At 51.4% G+C, this 22,022-nt stretch overlaps 1 protein-coding gene and 1 long non-coding RNA gene across 2 annotated transcripts in view; one reads left to right on the forward strand and one right to left on the reverse strand.

The window, feature by feature from the left end:
- Window positions 1-2,764: 2,764 nt before the first annotated feature.
- Window positions 2,765-5,905, reverse strand: LOC142483164 (uncharacterized). Its single transcript, XR_012797261.1, has 3 exons — window positions 5,459-5,905; window positions 4,055-4,120; window positions 2,765-2,824 (listed from the first exon to the last, which is right to left on the reverse strand). It is a non-coding gene; the product is annotated as an uncharacterized LOC142483164 (long non-coding RNA).
- Window positions 5,906-18,027: 12,122 nt separating this feature from the next.
- LOC142483162 (unconventional myosin-IXb-like) overlaps window positions 18,028-22,022 on the forward strand; it is a 92,109-nt gene continuing 88,114 nt past the window's right edge. Inside the window, exon 1 of the mRNA XM_075583231.1 lies at window positions 18,028-18,179. The gene's annotated coding sequence lies outside the window, so the exon portion shown is untranslated. The remainder of the gene's footprint in view (window positions 18,180-22,022) is intronic.

Genomic DNA, 22,022 nt, shown 5'->3' on the forward strand with positions numbered 1-22,022 from the left:
TTCCCTCACTGTGCCTCTCTCTCCTCCTTCCCTCAATGTGCCTCTCTCCCCCCCTCCCCTCACTGTGCCTCTCTCCCCCCCTCCCCTCACTGTGCCTCACTCCTCCCTTCCCTCACTGTGCCTCTCTCCCCCTCCCCTCACTGTGCCTCTCTCCCCCTCCCCTCACTGTGCCTCTCCCCCCTTTCCTCACTCTCCCCTCCTTTCACTGTGCCTCTCTCCCCCTCACTGTGCCTCTCTCCCCTCTCCCCTCACTGTGACTCGCTCCCCTCAATATGCCTCGCTCCCCTCTCGCTGTGCCTCTCCCTTCCCCGTGGCTCTCCCCCTCCCCTCACTGTGCCCCTCTGCCCCCTCACTGTGCCTCTCTCCCCCCTCCCCTCACTGTGCCTCTCACCCCCTCCCCTCACTGTGCCTCTATCCCCCCTCACTGTGCCTCTATCCCCCCCTCACTGTGCCTCTATCCCCCCCTCACTGTGCCTCTCTCCTCCCTTGCCTCACTGTGCCTCTCTCCTCCCTCCCCTCACTGTGCCTCTCACCCCCCTCCCCTCACTGTGCCTCTCCCTGTCCCCTCACTGTGCTCTCCCCCCCTCACTGTGCCTCTCTCCTCCCTCCCATCACTGTGCCTCTCCTCCTTCCCTCACTGTGCCTCTCTCTCCTCCTTCCCTCAATGTGCCTCTCTCCCTTCCTCCCCTCACTGTGCCTCTCTCCTCCCTTCCCTCACTGAGCCTCTCTCTCCTCCATCCCTCACTGTGCCTCTCTCCCCCTCCCCTCACTGTGCCTCTCCCCCCTTTCCTCACTCTTCCCTCCTTTCTCTGTGCCTCTCTCCCCCTCACTGTGCCTCTCTCCCCTCTCCCCTCACTGTGCCTCGCTCCCCTAAATATGCCTCGCTTCCCTCTCCCTGTGCCTCTCCTCTCCCCGTGCCTCTCCCCCTCCCCTCACTGTGCCTCTTTCCCCTCCCCTCCCCTCACTGTGCCTCTCTCCCCCTCCTCATTGTGCATTCCTCCCCTCTCCCCTCACTGTGCCTCTCTCTCCCCATTCCCTCACTGTGTCTCTCCCCCCTTTCCTCACTCTCCCTCTCCTCTTACTGTGCCTCTCTCCCTCCCCTCACTGTGCCTCTCCCCCCTCCCCTCACTGTGCCTCTCTCCCCTCCCCTCACTGTGCCTCTCTCCCCTTCCCCTCACTGTGCCTCTCCCTCCTCCCCTCACTGTGCCTCTCCACCCTCCCCTCTCTCCCCTCACTGTGCCTCTCCCCCCTCACCTCACTGTGCTTCTCTCCCTTCTCCTCACTGTGCCTCTCCCCCCTCCCTCACTGTGCCTCTCTCCGCCCCTCCCCTCACTGTGCCTCTCTCCCCCCCTCCCCTCACTGTGCCTCTCTCCCCCCCTCCCCTCACTGTGCCTCTCTCCCCCCCTCCCCTCACTGTGCCTCTCTCCCCCCCTCCCCTCACTGTGCCTCTCTCCCCTCCTCCCCTCACTGTGCCTCTGTCCCCCCCTTGCTTCACTGTGCCTCGCTCCCTCCTCCCCTCACTGTGCCTCTCTCCCCCACTCCTCACTGTGCCTCTCTCCCCCACTCCCCTCACTGTGCCTCTCTCCCCCCTCCCCTCACTGTGCCTCTCTTCCCCCCTCCCCTCACTGTGCCTCTCTCCCCCCTCCCCTCACTGTGCCTCTCTCCCCTCCTTCCCCTCACTGTGCCTCTCTCCCCTCCTTCCCCTCACTGTGCCTCTCTCCCCCACTCCCCTCACTGTGCCTCTCTCCCCTCCCCTCACTGTGCCCCTCTCCCCTCACTTTGCCTCTCTCCCCCCTCACTGTGCCTCTCTCCCCCCTCCCTCACTGTGCCTCTCTCCCCCCCTCACTGTGCCTCTCTCCCCTCTCCCCTCACTGTGCCTCTCTCCCCCACTCCCCTCACTGTGCCTCTCTCCCCCACCTCCCCTCACTGTGCCTCTCTCCCCTCACTGTGCCTCTCCCCCTCCCCTCCCTGTGCCTCTCTCCCCTTCCCCTCACTGTGCTCTCTCCCTTCCCTCACTGTGCCTCTCCCCCCTCCCCTCACTGTGCCTCTCCCCCCTCCCCTCACCTGTGCCTCTCTCCCCTCACTGTGCCTCTCCCCCCTCCCCTCACTGTGCTTCTCTCCCTTCTCCTCACTGTGCCTCTCTCCCCTCTCCCCTCACTGTGCCTCTCTCCCCTCCTCCCCTCACTGTGCCTCTGTCCCCCCCTCCCCTCACTGTGCATCGCTCCCCCCTCCCCTCACTGTGCCTCTCTCCCCCACTTCCCTCACTGTGCCTCTCTCCCCCACTCCCCTCACTGTGCCTCTCTCCCCCACTCCCCTCACTGTGCCTCTCTCCCCCTCCCCTCACTGTGCCTCTCTCCCCCCTCCCCTCACTGTGCCTCTCTCCCCCCTCCCCTCACTGTGCTTCTCTCCCTTCTCCTCACTGTGCCTCTCTCCCCTCTCCTCACTGTGCCTCTCTCCGGCCCTCCCCTCACTGTGCCTCTCTCCCCCCCCTCACTGTGCCTCTATCCCCTCCTCCCCTCTCTGTGCCTCTCTCCCCCCCCTCCCCTCACTGTGCCTCTATCCCCTCCTCCCCTCACTGTGCCTCTCTCCCCCTTCCCTACTTACAGTTGCTTGCTTGCTGGATAGCGCAGTTGTGGGGATAATAATGCCGCGGCCGTGGGTTTGATCCCCACACCGGCCATTCTGCAGCTTTCTTTGCATTTGTTCTGTGTTTTATAAAATGTTATGAGGATGTAAAAGTTTAAATTGATAAACATACCATGAATCGCTCCCTAGGGTCGTCTCAATCAGCGCTGCTCCCTTCCCCCGTTACCACACGAGAACGCTGGGAAATTAAGGGATCTATCTCAGTATAGTGAAATATTAGGAACATTTTGTATGGAGCAGAATAATTAGCACAATTTTTCAAATATTTAATCTACATTCTTAGGCCGCGCATATAGTACTGGCGACGTCGCCCGAAAATAGAAGCATTGCCGCCGCGTGCGCTTATAGTGCGCGCTACGGCGACAAAGCGACGTCGCCGGTTCGGAAACTGGTAGCCGGCAAAATTAGATTTTTCAAGGGCCGTCACGTCACTTGAACAAATGAAATTGCCGGAATCCCGCACTGCCGCCGCCCGGCGAAACATAACTTTTGCCGGTGGCGACGGCGTCGTCACCCGTCGGCACTATAGGCACAGCCTTAATTTTTTTCTCTCCCTTACTTACTCCCCCCTCCCCTCACTGTGCCTCTCTCCCCTCTCCCCTCACTGTGCCTCTCTCCCCCACTCCCCTCACTGTGCCTCTCTCCCCCACTCCCCTCACTGTGCCTCTCTCCCCTCCCCTCACTGTGCCTCTCTCCCCCACTCCCCTCACTTTGCCTCTCTCCCCCTTCCCCTCACTGTGCCTCTCTCCCCCCTCCCCTCACTGTGCCTCTCTCCCCCTCCCCTCACTGTGTCTCTCTCCCCTCTCCCCTCACTGTGCCTCTCCCCCCCCTCACTGTGCCTCTCTCCCCCCTCCCCTCACTGTGCCTCTCTCCACTCACTGTGCCTCTCCCCCTCCCCTCCCCTCACTGTGCCTCTCTCCCCTTCCCCTCACTGTGCCTCTCTCCCTTCCCCTCACTGTGCCTCTCCCCCCTCCCCTCACTGTGCCTCTCCCCCTCCCCTCACTGTGCCTCTCTCCCCTCACTGTGCCTCTCACCCCACTCCCCTCACTGTGCTTCTCTCCCTTCTCCTCACTGTGCCTCTCTCCCCTCCCCTCACTGTGCCTCTCTCCGGCCCTCCCCTCACTGTGCCTCTCTCCCCCCCCTCACTGTGCCTCTCTCCCCCCTCCCCTCACTGTGCCTCTATCCCCTCCTCCCCTCACTGTGCCTCTATCCCCTCCTCCCCTCACTGTGCCTCTCTCCCCCTTCCCTACATACAGTTGCTTGCTTGCTGGATAGCGCAGTTGTGGGGATAATAATGCCGCGGCCGTGGGTTTGATCCCCACACCGGCCATTCTGCAGCTTTCTTTGCATTTGTTCTGTGTTTTATAAAAGGTTATGAGGATGTAAAAGTTTAAATTGATAAACATACCATGAATCGCTCCCTAGGGTCGTCTCAATCAGCGCTGCTCCCTTCCCCCGTTACCACACGAGAACGCTGGGAAATTAAGGGATCTATCTCAGTATAGTGAAATATTAGGAACATTTTGTATGGAGCAGAATAATTAGCACAATTTTTCAAATATTTAATAAATTGACTGGGAGGGAGGGAGAGAGGTGACTGGGATGGAGGGAGGGAGGGAGAGAGGTGACTGGGAGGGAGGGAGGTGACTGGGAAGGAGAGATAGAGGTGACTGGGAGGAAGAGATAGAGGTGACTGGGAGGGAGAGATAGAGGTGACTGGGAGGGAGAGATAGAGGTGACTGGGAGGGAGAGATAGAGGTGACTGGGAGGGAGAGGTGACTGGGAGGGAGGTGACTGGGAGGGAGGGAGGTGACTGGGAGGGAGGTGACTGGGAGGGAGAGAGGTGACTGGGAGGGAGAGAGGTGACTGGGAGGGAGGAAGAGATAGAGGTGACTGGGAGGGAGGGAGGTGAAAGGGAGGGAGGCAGGTAGGGAGGTGACAGGGAGGGGGGAGGTGACAGGGAGGGAGGGAGAGAGGTGACAGGGAGGGAGGGAGAGAGGGAGAGAGGCGACAGGGAGGGAGAGATAGAAGTGACTGGGAGGGAGAGATAGAGGTGACAGGGAGGGAGGGAGAGATAGAGGTGACAGGGAGGGAGGGAGAGATAGAGGTGACTGGGAGGGAGAGATAGAGGTGACTGGGAGGGAGGGAGGTGAAAGGGGGGAGGCAGGTAGGGAGGTGACAGGGAGGGAGCTGACGGAGGGAGGGGGTGCGAGAGGTGACAGGGAGGGAGGGAGAGAGGTGACAGGGAGGGAGATGACAGGGAGGGAGGTGACAGGGAGGGAGAGAGAGAGGTGACAGGGAGGGAGGGAGAGAGAGAGAGAGGGAGAGAGGCGACAGGGAGGGAGGGAGAGGTGACAGGGAGGGAGAGGGGTGAAAGGGAGAGAGGTGACAGGGAGAGAGGGAGGGAGGTGACAGGGAGGGAGGGAGGTGACAGGGAGGGAGGGAGGGAGGGAGGTGACAGGGAGGGAGGGAGGGAGAGGGAGAAGTGACAGGGAGGTGGAGAGAGAGGGAGAGGTGACAAGTATGGAGAGGATGACAGGGAGGGGGAGAGAGAGAGACACAAACACACACACACCCAGACAGAGACACACCCAGACAGAGACACACACCCAGAAAATTATATAAATAATTTATTGACATTAATTAAAATTAAATAAAAAATGAAGACATTAATTGGACATTCCTCATTGTCATTCCTGACCTGACCTTGGGGCTTGTTTATATAATATAAAAATGTGCTAAATAAATAGCAGGGGAAAGCAGAAATATGGTTGTGCATTATTATAAATATATATGTTGCTACTTACAGTACACTTACAGTACTTATTGTACAGACTGTGTCACACGTGCAGCGGCAGCTTTGCCTCTGAGCAGCTCCAGACTGTCTGACACACCTTCTCCTGTGCTCCTCGTGGCAGTCACTGTCACAGGTCAGTGATATCACTGCCATCCCATGGATCACTGCGGCCCCTCCCACCCGGCATCTGTCCAATCCCCTGCCGTCTTGCTGAGCTGCTCCTATCCTCCTCAAATGGCCACCAATCTCCTGCACCGTTACTCCCTGGTAGTGTAGTGTGGTGTGCTCTGCTCATACTCTGCCCCCCGGCTCTCGGCATTCTCACCCAATCCCGTGCATTTTAGCATTCTACTATGAAGGAGTATGCCGGGGCGGGGCTTTGTAGAATTCCGGCCGGCACGCAGGGGATTGGTTGAAGGATGTCTAAAGCCCAACCCCCCCGCATTCTATTCTACAAGTGAAAAAACTCACCAGCTGAGTCCCGCACCCTCCTCGCGCAGCTCCGCCGCCGCAGACTAGCGCACCGCCGCCCGCTCCACATCACATCTAAGTACCGGGACAAAGGCCAAAACCCGGGACATTTCCGGGACAGGCAGGCTACCGGGACAGTTGTGGTGTGAAGATAGTCAGCGCAAACCTCACGGGCCTCCCGATGTCGATGGAACCGAATGAAATAAAAGGATATGGATAAAAAAGAATTAAAATCTCAGTGTATTAGATACACATGTGGGGGATGGGGGAAGAGGGGGGGGGAAAGGGGGATGGGGGAAGAGGGGGGGGAAAGGGGGAGGGGGGTGAGGGCAGGGGGTGGGAGCAAGGAGGAGGATAATGCTGGAGGGGTTGATAATTGGTTTTCCACTTTAACTAATCAAAGAATACATAAAATTATGGATTCAGTGACTCACACGGGCTTGTGTGGTGTCTCTCCCTCAACGCTGACTGTAGTGGATTTATTTCAGACTCATATGCTGGAGTCTCAATATACATAAAACTCACACGGCCTGATGTGAGTCCTTGTCCTCAGAGGGTGATGTCCTGTATGGATGGTGTCTGGGTTGTCTCAGCAGAATTATCCCCCGATGTGTGTGAGTGTGTGAGTGTCTCCTCTCCCCGTTTCCCAGATGACCAAAAGGAGTGTATGCCAACAAGGGTTAACAACAATAAAAAAGGTCTTTAATGGGTATACAGTGGAGACATAAGCATATGAAATGCAAACATGTGGTGAACCATAAAAAGTATAGAACAATCTATGACAAAATGAAATAAATTATACTAAGACACAATGAAATAAAATAAAATAAGACACAATGAAATAAAATGAAATAAAGCAAACACAAGGACTACACTCACACTTGAAGTCAAATAAAATGGCCCAGCCTCAGCCGCTCGGTACACTCCTGCACGGTCTCCTCCTCCGTTCTTGTTTCCACTGGCGCGTCCGGCAGCGGAACCGGAAGAGGGGATCTGCACCGGATGTCCTGTAGTGTGCTGGGTCCCTCTCTCAATGAGCTCCGGCAGGGAACAACATGTTTCGCAATAAGCTTCGTCAGGTTCCTGCCGGATGCTCATTGTGTACTGTATATATAGGTATCCCCCTTTAGTTAATTGGTTGATCACCTGTTTCTGATTAAAATTAAAACGGAGTAAAAATGACTATTTTATGTCTTTATAAGTGTTGCCGTTATTAGCCCTTAGTATTTATGGTAACCGGATGGTGGATTTCAACTTTGTAAGAAGAGATTGCATAATAAAAGTTGCATAGTAGAAGTTGCATAATGATCTTTACCCAGCACTAATTAAAAATGGGTGTTCAAACAGACTTAGTTTTTATTTCAATTGCGCGACTATCTGGTGGGAACAGTATTTTCGAAATAATCACAATGTTAGGAACCATTAAAATCCTCCGTGAGTCACTCCTTTTAAACTTTTTTTGCTCTTAGTTAAAATCTTGCCGTTCGTGATACAATGGTGCCACCATGTGGCCAAACGTGAAAATTACATCTACCTTGACATTGCAAAATCATATTTCTTGCTGTGGGCAGTATGCCCTACATTTGTACAAAACACATTTAGAATGGTTATAAAGAGTGGTGTATTAGAAAGGTATTTTAAAAAATAGGGAAAAAGGGTTTAGAACCTAATGATTTGGCAGGCACATTTGAAATGATTCAGGGAACATCTAAAAACCTTTCCTTCCTTGGAAGAGCAAGAATAAGTATACATACACAATTAAAACCTAATGTGGCTCAATCCTTAGGATGGAGAACCCTGGAGAGGTCGTTCAGCTAACTAGACATCATTTAATGGATAGCTCTTAGGAAATAGTAGATCAAAAACCAAATATTGGAGTGCTCATTCAGATAGCTGGAGTAACTCCGTGTTTCACTTCACACTTAGATGATTTGCAGTCTGATAAAAACTTTATCATGGTTTAAACCATGGTGCCACCTTGTGGCTGTGTGTGGAAATTACATTGACATTGTCATTTCTAATAGTAAGTCTTTGAAACTTAAAAGATGTTCAGGGTTATTCGTTGCTAGTTTCTAACTTCAAATCTGCTTGCAGTTTCATACAGAGTGAGTTCATTAGTTGTCCCGATGATGTGCATCACTTTTGGTCCTCGAGGGTAGGTTCAAGGTGGATTCTTATACGATACGCACTCCCCTATATGAAATGGGATGGGAGAGGAATCAGTGTGTGTTTGGACATGCTTCTGGAATGATTTTTTTTAAATGACTTTTAAAAATGATTTTTAAAAATGATTTTTAAAAAGGGGGAAATGGAAACAAATCAATGTGTGTTCAAAGAAAGGCTGCAATGTCTATATCTACGTTAAGGCCTGCGGGTGCCAGGCTTTTCAGTTTGTATATCCAAAAAGTTTCTTTTCGCGATAGAGATGTCAGTCTGTCCCCTCCCCTCCAATGAGGGGGGACTACTTCGATGCCCCTGAATTCAAGGCCTGATGGGTCTCCTTGGTGATGCAGTGCAAAATGCTTCGAGACGCTATGTGTCATTAATTTGCGTCTAATGTTCCCTAGGTGTTCCAGAATGCGTACCCGTAGTGGTCTACTGGTATGTCCTACATACTGGAGTCCACAGGGGCAATTTAAAAGGTAAACTACGAATTCTGATTTACAGTTGATAAAACTGGTGATTTTAAACTGTTCTCCTGTTATTTTAGAGATGAACTGAATTTTTTCTTTGGTTCCCTGTTTGCATGCTTTGCAAGAATTACATCTATGGAAACCTTTAACTTTTTGTAGCCAGTTGGGATCATGGCCTGTTGCACTATTTTCTGGCCTAAAAAGGCTTGGTGCTAACCTTCTTTTGATATTGTCAGCCCTCTTATAGATGACTCTCGGCTTCCCTGGAAGATAATCCTTCAGAGTGGGTGTGACGATAGCTTCCACAGGCTTATTAATATTACACAAAAATAATTGGGTTTGAACTGAACGAGGCTTAAGATATAATAAATTGTATTTATTCCTTAGAATAAAGGTGAACACAACAGATAATACAGTAACAAACAAGAAGTACACTTACTTAAGGGTTGGGGAATGAGAAGTATGATGTAGCATTTCTTTCAGCAGTGAGGAAATCATTCAGGTGATATCAGGTAACCATATCAGCAAACGAAGACAAAGGATATATGGGTGGACAGCCGTTTATAAACCATTCTCCTTCTATTCTTAACCTTAAGCACAGGGGATTGGTTTACAATTACCTCCAGCCACTCACTAACGTGGGAAAGCATTCTGACCCATGCCCCCCTGCTAGTTGGCACATGGGCAGTAGAACTCTGGGGGTCTCATTTCTGAAGCCCCACATTTACGTCAGGAATGCCAGAAAGTCTACTATTTGGAGTTCTGGCAGGAAAACCTTTGTTGAAAGGTGTTAACTGGAACACTTAAGACCTGCCCTGGTTTGGGCTTCGGATAAACAGTGAGGGTGATAAAACTCTTTGAACAGCACTTAAATCCTAGACATAGCGGCGTCCCCAGGGCCATCTGCTACCTTATGGCCCAAAAGAATTTCCTTTTGAACTTATCCCTACCTTAGGATACACTATTAAGCATAAAACATAAACGTATTAAAATATCCGGTTCCGTTAGGTTTAGCAGGTCCAAACTTCCCAGTTCGCATTGCCAGAACTGGGACACCATATGGTCAAAAAAGCGACTTGCTACGACCTAAGAAACCGGAGTTACACAAATGCACATTAAATCATTTTAATACAAAAATCTCCATTGAAAAAGAAATCTCAGCTTTTCACTAAATCCCCATTGAAAACAACGGGCAGCTCCGCCATAGACTTTCAATGGTAAATCGCCGCCATTGAAGTCAATGGGGATTTTCTGCCATTGAAGTCTATGGGAAAAGTCCCGAACTTCAAGGGGGTCCATACTCCGTCGGGTTGGTCCAAGCGGGTCAAGGATGGTTCTGCAGCGATGCCGGAGCAGTGGCTACAGATACCCCAAACCCTGATCCGCTGGACCCTCCGGAACCGGAGATATGGATTCCTAACATTCAGCATTTCTCACTTAGTCATTTTTCTGAGCCGTTTCTGCCGCCGCCGGCAAAGTCTATGGCGCGACCCGCTCTATCTGGTTCGACCCTTATGGGGGGTCCAGGATTCGGGGACCCGGTGGTGGTCGAGTGGGGGGACGCTTAGGAACTAGGGGCAAAAAGAATTTTATCCCTAGGTGCCCTAAAACAGTTTATTTCCCCGCTAATTGACGTTGAACTTGACCCAGTGATTTTAGCTCTTTTGAAAGACATTGTATCCGCTTTGCGGTTTGCGGTCTGGACGGCAGCCAACTAGGTTACCTCGAGGCATCTCCATTGAAGTCAATGAGCCCATTGACTTTCAATGGGAAACCGCCGCTCTCCCTCTCGGACGCCACCTGCTGGTCACTACAGGAAACAGGACGAAAACAGCACAAATTCCTATTGAAATGCATTGAGCCCTAATGGCGGCCAATGGGGACCTGCAAAATGGTGCCTGAAAAGGCGGGAAAACTACACAAAGAGCTATAATCATTAAAGAATTATTAACCCTTGTGCTCCCGGATGGATTCTAGTGTGTGTGTGATGCAAACACTGAGTAACCAGACATTACAATGGAACAGGGGAAATACATTTACATGTCATAACAAGGGTTACATCACATTTCTGGACCTCAGCCCAGTTAACCCCTTGTCTCCCTGGTGCGGTCAGGGTGGCCAAATGGGGTGCAACCCCTTTAATACCGGGCCACCCCTCTCTCTCCCTCTACACCTCCCCTTCTTAATGCGTGTCCTGTGGCCCACTGGCCCTGACGGGGAGTGGGGCACTGCTGGCACCATTAATGAATTCAGTCTCAGAGGGATAGTCCTGGCGTGAAAGCCCATCAGCATTGCTGTTTTCACTGCCCTTTTTGTGCTGAATGGTGAATTCAAATTCTTGCAAAGCCAAGCTCCATCTCAGCAGTTTGGCATTTTCCCCTGATACCCTCTGTAGCCAGCTCAGGGGATTGTGGTCGGTAATGACCGTGAAAGCCCTCCCATAGACATAGGGCTGGAGCTTTTTGAGTGCCCACACAATGGCCAAGCACTCCTTTTCAATGGTGGCATATGCCACCTCCCTGGGGAGCAGTTTGCGACTGAGATACACCACAGGGTGCTCTTTGCCGTCGTCCCCCACCTGGCTCAACACAGCCCCCACACCAAAGTCAGAGGCATCAGTCTGAATAAGAAAATGCTTGGTATAATCTGGGGCAGCCAGGATGGGGGCCTCAGCAAGCGCAGCTTTCAGTGCCTGGAAAGCAGTTTCACAGGCAGGAGACCAGGTAACAAGCACAGGCAGTTGCTTCTTAGTCAGATCAGTCAGGGGTTTGGCCACGGCGCTGTACTGTGGGACAAATTTCCTGTAGTACCCTGCGGTGCCCAAAAAGGCCATGACCTGTTTCTTGGTTTTTGGAACAGGCCACTGAACTATGGCTTCTACCTTGGCTGGCTCTGGCTTGAGATGCCCTCCACCCACCCTGTGCCCTAAGTACAGGACTTCTGCCATCCCTACCATACACTTAGTGGGTTTTAAGGTAAGCCCAGCCTCCCTGATTCTATCCAGCACCGCAGCTACATGTCCTATGTGGGATTCCCAGGAATTACTAAAGACAGCAATGTCATCTAAGTAAGCCCTGGCATAGCTCTGCATCCCTTCCAGTAACCTATTGACCAGGCGTTGGAAGGTAGCCGGGGCATTCTTCATCCCAAATGGCATCACCAAAAACTCATAGAGGCCACTTGGAGTGATGAATGCTGACTTCTCCCTAGCCTCCAGGGTCAGGGGAATCTGCCAGTAGCCTTTGCTCAGATCCATGGTGGTCAGATACTTTGCCCCCGCGAGTTCATCTAGTAACTCATCCATGCGGGGCATGGGGTAAGCATCTGACACCGTCCCAGCGTTGAGCAACCGGTAGTCCACACAAAACCGGGTGGTTTTGTCCTTCTTAGGCACTAGGACTACTGGACTTGCCCAAGGGCTCTGGGACGGAGTAATTACCCCTAGGGTCAGCATCTCCTCAATCTCTCTCTCCATACTTGTCTTGACCTCTGCTGACACTCTATAAGTGTGCTTATGCAGAGGCTGCAGGTCCCCTGTGTGTACTGGGTGTTTGGTGAGATGTGTGGTCCCTGGCATGTCAGTGAAGAGGGCGCTATACTGAGCTAGCATGTCCCTGGCTTCTCCCTTCTGCCTAGCACTCAACTGTGCCCCGATCTCTACCTGCTCAACAGTGTTTCCTTGCTTTGCCTCCCCTAGGAGATCAGGCAGAGCATTGCTCGCCGGATCCTCCAGCAGTGGGCTACAAATGGCCATTACTGCTCCCATACTCGGTGCTCGGTATTCCTTTAACATATTAATGTGATATGTCTTGTGCCTCTCAGGCGCTACCTGTACAACATAGTTGCACTCATTCACCTTTCGGATGACCGAATACGGTCCCGACCAGGCAGCCATTAACTTGTTCTCCCGAGTGGGTTTGAGAACAAGCACCTGCTGTCCTGGGATGAACTCTCTGCTACGGGCCTGCTGGTCATACCATTGCTTCTGCTTGGTCTGAGCAGCCCTGAGGTGGTCCTGGGCCACCCCCATAAGCATCTCTAACCGGTCTCTGAGATCTACCACATACTGGATCACTGAAGCATCAGTAGCGGTAGTCTCCCCCTCCCATCCCTCACGGAAGAGGTCCAGAGGTCCACGTACCCTGCGGCCATATAGTAGCTCGAAGGGGGAGAAGCCTGTAGATTCTTGCGGTACCTCTCGGTAGGCAAACAGCAAGTGCTGCAGGTGAATCTCCCAGTCTTTCCCCTCCGCCTCTATAAAGGTCCGAAGCATCTGCTTCAGGGTACCATTAAACCTCTCACATAATCCGTTTGTTTGGGGATGGTAAGGGGTAGTGCGCTGGTGCTGTACACCGCAGGCATCCCAGAGACAATGTAACAGTTCACTCATGAACTGCGACCCCTGATCAGTTAGGACCTCACTAGGGAAACCTACCCTAGCAAAAATGTTCAGCAAAGCTGCTGCCACTGTCTTGGCACTTATGGTGCCCAGCGCTACCGCCTCAGGGTACCGGGTGGCAAAATCCACCACCGTGAGGATGTAGCGCTTCCCTGACCTGCTAGGAATCATGAGGGGTCCTATCAGGTCCATCGCTACCTTCTGGAAGGGTTCCCCTATTATCGGTAGGGGTCTCAGGGGTGCCTTCACACGGTCGCCCGCCTTACCTACTCGCTGGCAGGCATCACAGGAGCGGCAGAAATCAGCCGCATCCCTGGATGCCCCCGGCCAGAAGTAACGCTGCAATAACCGGGCTCGCGTTCTGGTGACCCCCTGATGTCCCGCTAACGGAATAGAGTGAGCTACCCGTAACAATTGCTGTCGGTACCCCTGGGGTACTACTAGCTGTCGCTTACCGGTCAATCCCTTCTCTATTCCCGGGTTCCCTTCTTCTCTGTATAGGAGTCCCTTATGCCATAGGCAGCGCTCAGTGCCCTCCCCTGCCTGAGATTCGGACGCCCGAAGTCTCACGCCGGCCAGGGTAGGGTCTGCCTTCACTGCCTCCCTAAACTGGGCTCCTAAATCTGGCCCCCCCCCAGTCATGTCATTGTCAGGGGAAAGGGACACGGTAAGGGGGAACAGTAAGTCAGCCTGTGGTTGCAACTGATCCTGGCTTACCTCCCTGGGCTCCTCTGTGCCCTCCGCTAACGTTGGTCCCAAAGGCTGGGGGACTGGGGTGGCCACCGCCGGCATTGCCGCGGTCTGGCTCCGGGTAACCGCCGCCACTGCAGCGGGCTGGGGCACACGGTCGTAGGTGCAGGTCATCGGTCCCAGGTCATTGCCCAAAAGAATTTCAGCATCCAAACCTGGTAAAACCCCCACCTCCCGCACACCCTTGCCCACCCCCCAATCCAAAAAAATGCGGGCCACCTGCAGGAAACGTGGCTCTCCGTCAGCCACAGTGATCTGCATCCCAGGGCCTGGGATCAATTCCTCTGGCCGGACCATATCAGGTCGGACCAGGGTCACTGCAGCTCCTGAATCAAGTAAGCCAACTGCTTGCCGGTCACCGACTGTGACCGGGGTGAGATGCTTGCTCCTGCCGTCCGTCTGCTGCAGGTCTGCGCTGTGATGTTCTCCGCTCCTGGCTGTAGGCACTGAAGAAACCGGGGTAGGGGTGACATGGGACATCTCGCTGGGAGTTGTTTCCATGACCGGTCCTGGTTCTTTGGTGGAAGCCACCCGCACGCGGGCTACCGGCTTTGAAGCTGGGGTGCGTTGCCCTCGGTAGGGTCCATTGGAACGCAGGGGTTCCGGGCAATCTGGTCTAAGGTGACCAGTGCTGTTGCAATTGTAGCACCGGCGCTCATGCCGGAGCTCTCCCGCCTTCTGTGACCCGCTGCCCGCAGGCGGCTTTTGGGTCCAATGGGGGGTACTCACAGCTTTCTTGGCCGGCGCCGGTGGGGTTACCGCTTTGGCTGGTACCTTGGCGGTCATCTGGGACCGGCTGACCACATAGTCATCTGCCATCCTCGCCGCCTCGGTGTAGGTCTTGGGCTTTTTATCATACACAAAAGCCCTCACCGCCGGCGGGCACTGCTGCATGAGCTGCTCCTGAAAGATGAGGTCCAGCAGGCGTTGGTAAGTCTTGGCCTCAGAGCCCTCCACCCAGTGTAACCCGTACAAAGCCATGCGGGTCACATAAGTGACATAGGTCTCCTGAGGGTGCCTCTCCTCCAGCCGGAACTTACCCCGGTAAGCTTCAGGGGTAAAACCGTGCTGAAACAGCAAAAGTTCTTTCAGGTGGTCATAGTCATCAGCAAACTCATCTGGAAGCGCCATCAAGGTCTGCTTAGCCAAGCCGGAGAGTAGCGGGTCCAGGCGTGCAACCCTATGCTGGGGAAGCACCCCATACCGCCGGCACTGCGTTTCAAAGTTCCTTAGAAACATGTCAATCTGATCAGTGCCCTCCACATACTTGGTGAGGCTGTGCTTGTCCAGTTGGAGTCCATCTTTGGGGGGTCGAACCGGGGGGCAATAAGCGGGTCTGTTCACTGCCATAGAGATAAACTGTAGCCGCTCCTCCGGTGTCCCTCGGTCTCCCCACGCTGTTATCAGTGCCAGCATTTCAGGGGTAAAGGGACTGGTAGCCGCAGCTACCCGTGCCCCTCCTGCTGCACTTGTCCTGGGAGGTGCACTTGGTCCCTCCCCGGGATCCTGCCAGCCCGGCACTGGGTTCAGTCCCTGATCTCCGGGCGGCTGTAAAAGGGCAAGCTGAGCTACTTCCAGGACCTCTGGATGCTCAGCTTCATATGCGGTGACTGCAGCAACCATGTCCTCGACCGCCTGGTCCACATATTCCAGTCCATAGGCACGGCACTTGTCCTTTAGCTGAGTTCTAGTTCTCAGGTAATAGAGGTTCTCCGCTTCACTCATGGCTCTGAGTTCTGGGTCGCAGCAGTGAGGTGGTGTGACAACTTGCGTTACTTGTTGCACTACTGTGTGTTCAATATCTTTAGTCCCAGGAACTTGCAATTACTATCAAGTTCCCACTGGATCACAGTACCCCGCAGAATACTGTAATCCAGGTCCAGTTCAGTCCCACCAGCTGCCACCAGTTATATTAATACGCCTGTGACGATAGCTTCCACAGGCTTATTAATATTACACAAAAATAATTGGGTTTGAACTGAACGAGGCTTAAGATATAATAAATTGTATTTATTCCTTAGAATAAAGGTGAACACAACAGATAATACAGTAACAAACAAGAAGTACACTTACTTAAGGGTTGGGGAATGAGAAGTATGATGTAGCATTTCTTTCAGCAGTGAGGAAATCATTCAGGTGATATCAGGTAACCATATCAGCAAACGAAGACAAAGGATATATGGGTGGACAGCCGTTTATAAACCATTCTCCTTCTATTCTTAACCTTAAGCACAGGGGATTGGTTTACAATTACCTCCAGCCACTCACTAACGTGGGAAAGCATTCTGACCCATGCCCCCCTGCTAGTTGGCACATGGGCAGTAGAACTCTGGGGGTCTCATTTCTGAAGCCCCACATTTACGTCAGGAATGCCAGAAAGTCTACTATTTGGAGTTCTGGCAGGAAAACCTTTGTTGAAAGATGTTAACTGGAACACTTAAGACCTGCCCTGGTTTGGGCTTCGGATAAACAGTGAGGGTGATAAAACTCTTTGAACAGCACTTAAATCCTAGACATAGCGGCGTCCCCAGGGCCATCTGCTACCTTATGGCCCAAAAGAATTTCCTTTTGAACTTATCCCTACCTTAGGATACACTATTAAGCATAAAACATAAACGTATTAAAATATCCGGTTCCGTTAGGTTTAGCAGGTCCAAACTTCCCAGTTCGCATTGCCAGAACTGGGACACCATATGGTCAAAAAAGCGACTTGCTACGACCTAAGAAACCGGAGTTACACAAATGCACATTAAATCATTTTAATACAAAAATCTCCATTGAAAAAGAAATCTCAGCTTTTCACTAAATCCCCATTGAAAACAACGGGCAGCTCCGCCATAGACTTTCAATGGTAAATCGCCGCCATTGAAGTCAATGGGGATTTTCTGCCATTGAAGTCTATGGGAAAAGTCCCGAACTTCAAGGGGGTCCATACTCCGTCGGGTTGGTCCAAGCGGGTCAAGGATGGTTCTGCAGCGATGCCGGAGCAGTGGCTACAGATACCCCAAACCCTGATCCGCTGGACCCTCCGGAACCGGAGATATGGATTCCTAACATTCAGCATTTCTCACTTAGTCATTTTTCTGAGCCGTTTCTGCCGCCGCCGGCAAAGCCTATGGCGCGACCCGCTCTATCTGGTTCGACCCTTATGGGGGGTCCAGGATTCGGGGACCCGGTGGTGGTCGAGTGGGGGGACGCTTAGGAACTAGGGGCAAAAAGAATTTTATCCCTAGGTGCCCTAAAACAGTTTATTTCCCCGCTAATTGACGTTGAACTTGACCCAGTGATTTTAGCTCTTTTGAAAGACATTGTATCCGCTTTGCGGTTTGCGGTCTGGACGGCAGCCAACTAGGTTACCTCGAGGCATCTCCATTGAAGTCAATGAGCCCATTGACTTTCAATGGGAAACCGCTGCTCTCCCTCTCGGACGCCACCTGCTGGTCACTACAGGAAACAGGACGAAAACAGCACAAATTCCTATTGAAATGCATTGAGCCCTAATGGCGGCCAATGGGGACCTGCAAAATGGTGCCTGAAAAGGCGGGAAAACTACACAAAGAGCTATAATCATTAAAGAATTATTAACCCTTGTGCTCCCGGATGGATTCTAGTGTGTGTGTGATGCAAACACTGAGTAACCAGACATTACAATGGAACAGGGGAAATACATTTACATGTCATAACAAGGGTTACATCACATTTCTGGACCTCAGCCCAGTTAACCCCTTGTCTCCCTGGTGCGGTCAGGGTGGCCAAATGGGGTGCAACCCCTTTAATACCGGGCCACCCCTCTCTCTCCCTCTACAGTGGGGTCTCCTTGTAGGAGATGCCAGTGTTTATTCAGAATTTGTTGTATGCTTCCTGCATCTTGGCTGTACTGTGTTAAAAAAGCTATGCTGAACTCCTCTTTGGGCTTTGGTGGATTTGTTTTGAGGATTTCACTACGTTTGAGCTTCCCTACATCTCTTATTGCTATATCCATTTTGTCGTTATCATAGTTTTTAGCAATGAAGCGGTTTTTAAGTATATTGGATTGCTCCCTATAGACATTATCATCGCTACAGTTTCTCCTAATTCTGCGAAACTGTCCTGGGGGTATGTTCTTTAACCAATTTTTGTGGTGGCAACTGGTGTTGAGTAAGTAATTGTTACAGTCTACTGTTTTGAAGAAAGTTTTGGTCTTAAGTACATTGTCTTCTATATAGATTGTCAGATCTAAAAAGTCTACTGAGTTAATTCCTATACACGACGTGAAAGCCAAATTTCTCTCATTATTGTTAATGTAATTTAAGAAGTGATTCAAGTTTTCGCTACTGCCTTTCCAGATGAAGAACACATCATCGATGTATCTTCGCCACAGGACGAGATCCGCACCATAATCATGGTCCGACCAGATGGTATCGGTCTCCCAATTGTCCATGAACAAGTTGGCATAACTTGGTGCGAATTTCGTACCCATCGCTGTACCACATTTTTGTAAAAAGTAGGTTCCATCGAAATTAAAAAGGTTGTGTTTAAGAATAAAATTGATACTTTCTAAAATAAAGTGTTGCTGTTCTATTTTAACCGTTTTATCGCTTGTTATTGTCCTATTGATGGCTTCGATTCCATCATCATGCTTTATGGATGTGTATAATGAAGTTACGTCACAAGTGCACATTTTATAGTCTTCTTGCCAGACTATCTGTTCCAATATATTAAGAATTTGCGTGGTATCTCTAAGGTAAGACCGCATCTCCGCAACATAAGGTTGCAGGAAGCCATCTATATACTCTGATAGTCGCGACGTGAGCGAGCCTATCCCAGAGATGATGGGTCTCCCTGGTGGTGCTTCCATGTTTTTGTGTATTTTAGGTAGAAAGTAGAATATCGGCATAACTGGGAACTTGACATTAAGATAGTCATATTCTTTCTCATTTAGGACTCCTGTCGTCCTGCCTTTATCTAGCAGAGTGAGGAATTCTGTACAGAATTCTTTATGCGGATTCGTCTTAAGACGTGCATAGGTGACGTCGTCCGACAGTATCCTCTCTGCTTCTCCTTTATAGTAGACAGTGTCCATAATGACTACCCCTTTCCCTTGTCTGCTTGTTTGAATGTGATTCCCTTATCCTTTTCTAAGTTTTGTAGAGCGATTTTTTCTTTAAGTGTTAGATTATTTTTTGTTAGCTTAGTCGTATTCGAGGTCAGTCTGTCAAAATCCTCCTGTATTTTCTGATGGAATACTTCAAGATTATGGCCTTTCGCCCAACTAGGATAGAATTTAGACTTATTTTTGAGGTTGGAATGTTTGAACTCATCACTCTCTATGTGCAAATTAGTATTACTGCTCACTATCTCCCTGGTTTGTGCATCTTTTGAGATGAAGAATTTCTTAAGTGTAAGCTGTCTAATATACTTGTGTGCGTCTATATACAGATTGAAGCTATTCGCCTTTGCGACTGGAGCGAAGTTTAACCCCTTTTTTATTAGGTTACATTCATCTATATTAAGTTCTTTTTTAGTCAGGTTGAATATGTTATTTAGGTCGCTGCTCTTTTTCTGTGTCCTTCGTCCTCCCCGCTTTCCTCGTGTGGTCTTTTTCTGAGTTTTGTATTTGGTGTTTCTATTTCCTTCTGGTCTTCTAACACTAGGAAGCGATTCTGAGTGGCTAGGGGTGGAGGTTTTGTTGTATGGGCCTGTTCTAAAAAATGCCCTGCGTGTGGTCGGGGTGATCTTTGCTCTCTCCCATAGCCCTGCTCCTTGTCCTGTCGTTCCCTGTGTGTTGCCTTCTACCTTTCCCACCACCTCCCCCCCTTCGCACCACCTCCCCCCCCCCTTCCCACCACCTCCCCCCCCTTCCCACCACCTCTCCCCCCCTTCCCACCACCTCCCCCCCTTCTCACCACCTCCCCCCCTTCCCACCACCTCCCCCCCCCCACACACACACACACACGTAGACACACACACGTAGACACACACACGTAGACACACACACGTAGACACACACACGTAGACACACACACACACACGTAGACACACACACACACACGTAGACACACACACACACACGTAGACACACACACACACACACACGTAGACACACACACACACACACGTAGACACACACACACACACACACACACGTAGACACACACACACACACACACACATAGACACACACACACACACGTAGACACACACACGTAGACACACACACACACACGTAGACACACACACGTAGACACACACACACACGTAGACACACACACACGTAGACACACACACACGTAGACACACACACACGTAGACACACACACACGTAGACACACACACACGTAGACACACACACACGTAGACACACACACACGTAGACACACTCAATTTTTGGTTCTGTTCCTGTTGCCCCCTAGCCTCTCCAATTCAAGCATTGGAGATTATTTTTTAATATACTGTACGTGTGTGTGTGTGTACATGTATTTATGTCTATATCAATAAAAGAGGGACAGTGCGGCTCCCATAGTGCATAAATGTGTATAACTTTTTTAATAAAAATACCCAAAATGTGGATTACGGCCACTCAAAAGATAAATATTAAAATTGCACATAGGACATATATTACGGTACACCAATATCACCGTGGATTAATTGAAGGCACTGGACGTGACCTGCATACGGGACAACGGTTAATACACAGCTCACAAGCTGTCCCACTTTTCTCCTCCACAAAGGTCCCTCAAATGGACAATATCTCCCCTAACTTAGTCCTCATATACCACCTGTCACGAACATCACACAAGTGTGCACGTGACTTAGATCTACAACAGGATTAATACACACGGTTACTCTAGTCAACTTGCCTTTCTCCTCCGTTAAGGTACCTTCAATTAGTTAATATTAACCCCTTCCTAAATTGCAATCATATCTCTGTTTCCACCACCCGAGAAATGCAAACAAAAGATGTAATATTGATATGTTTGCCAGGGTCTCAGGTCCCTGTTTAAATGCGTGATTTTTTCTATCAGACACAAAATCTGTTGTAACAAAATGTGTCCAGATATGTAAATACTCTCTCCAGAGAGTGCAAAAGTTAATTCACAGCCCAAAGCATCACTTATTAAAAGTTTTAATATATATAAAAATACAATGCTTCGATTACAGAAAAAGGATTACAAGAACAAACAATTACAGTAAATGCAGGACCGTTTCTTAAAATAACAGGATATAACATAAAACAGAAATCCCTATACAGTATGTCATAGGTTTTCCCCCAGAGAGGTCATTGGCGCTGAAAATGGGACTTCACGTGTTTGGTCCAAACACACCTCTGTTGAAATCTGATTTTCACAATCTTATACTATATTAGTGAAAGCACTGTATGCCTGCCTGCCTGCCTGCCTGCCTGCCTGCCTGCCTGCCTGCCTGCTGGATGTCCGGTGTCCCTAGGGGAAATCTCATTGGTCCCTTGGGCCGCCCCCGCACACCTCTCATTGGCCTGAGGCGGAGTGACAGGCCAAAGGACACACAGGGACACAAACACACACACAGGGACACAAACACACACACAGACACACACACACACACAGTGTCACACACACACAGGGACACACACACACACACACACACACACAGTGTCACACACACACACACACACAGGGACACAAACACACACACAGGGACACAAACACACACACAGGGACACACACACACACACACACACACACACACACACACACACTAGGGGGGGTGTACATTAGCAGCATGTATAACCCGGGGGGTGGGGCTCACATACCCGCCGGTCCCGGAGCCTCCGCCTCTTCCTCCCCGAACATCAGCCTCCACACCCGTGCGCACCTCCTCCTCTCCCCGTGTCTCCCTGTTTCCCGCGCTTTCAGCCCCCCCCCCCCCCCCCGGCGCCGCTACAGTCAGCGGGGGAGCGAGCGCCCGGGACACAGCGGGGGAGCGGCCACAACAAGCTGCCTCCCGCCTCACATCCACGTGGGAGCTGCCGGACGGCTGTGGGAGCTGCCGGACTGGTGAGGGAGCGGCCCTCACCTCCCCTCACCCCCCTTCACCTCCCCTCACCCCCCTTCACCTCCCCTCACCCCCCTTCACCTCCCCTCCACCGGCGCCGCTACACTCAGCGGGGGAGCGAGCGCCCGGGACACAGCGGGGGAGCGGCCACAACAAGCTGCCTCCCGCCTCATATCCACGTGGGAGCTGCTGGACGGCTGAGGGAGCTGCCGGACGGGTGAGTGAGCGGCCTTCACCTCCCCTCACCCACCTTCACCTCCCCTCACCCACCTTCACCTCCCCTCACCCACCTTCACCTCCCCTCTACCCCCCT

Source organism: Ascaphus truei, unplaced genomic scaffold (assembly GCF_040206685.1).
Source record: "Ascaphus truei isolate aAscTru1 unplaced genomic scaffold, aAscTru1.hap1 HAP1_SCAFFOLD_303, whole genome shotgun sequence".
Lineage (NCBI taxonomy): Eukaryota > Metazoa > Chordata > Amphibia > Anura > Ascaphidae > Ascaphus > Ascaphus truei.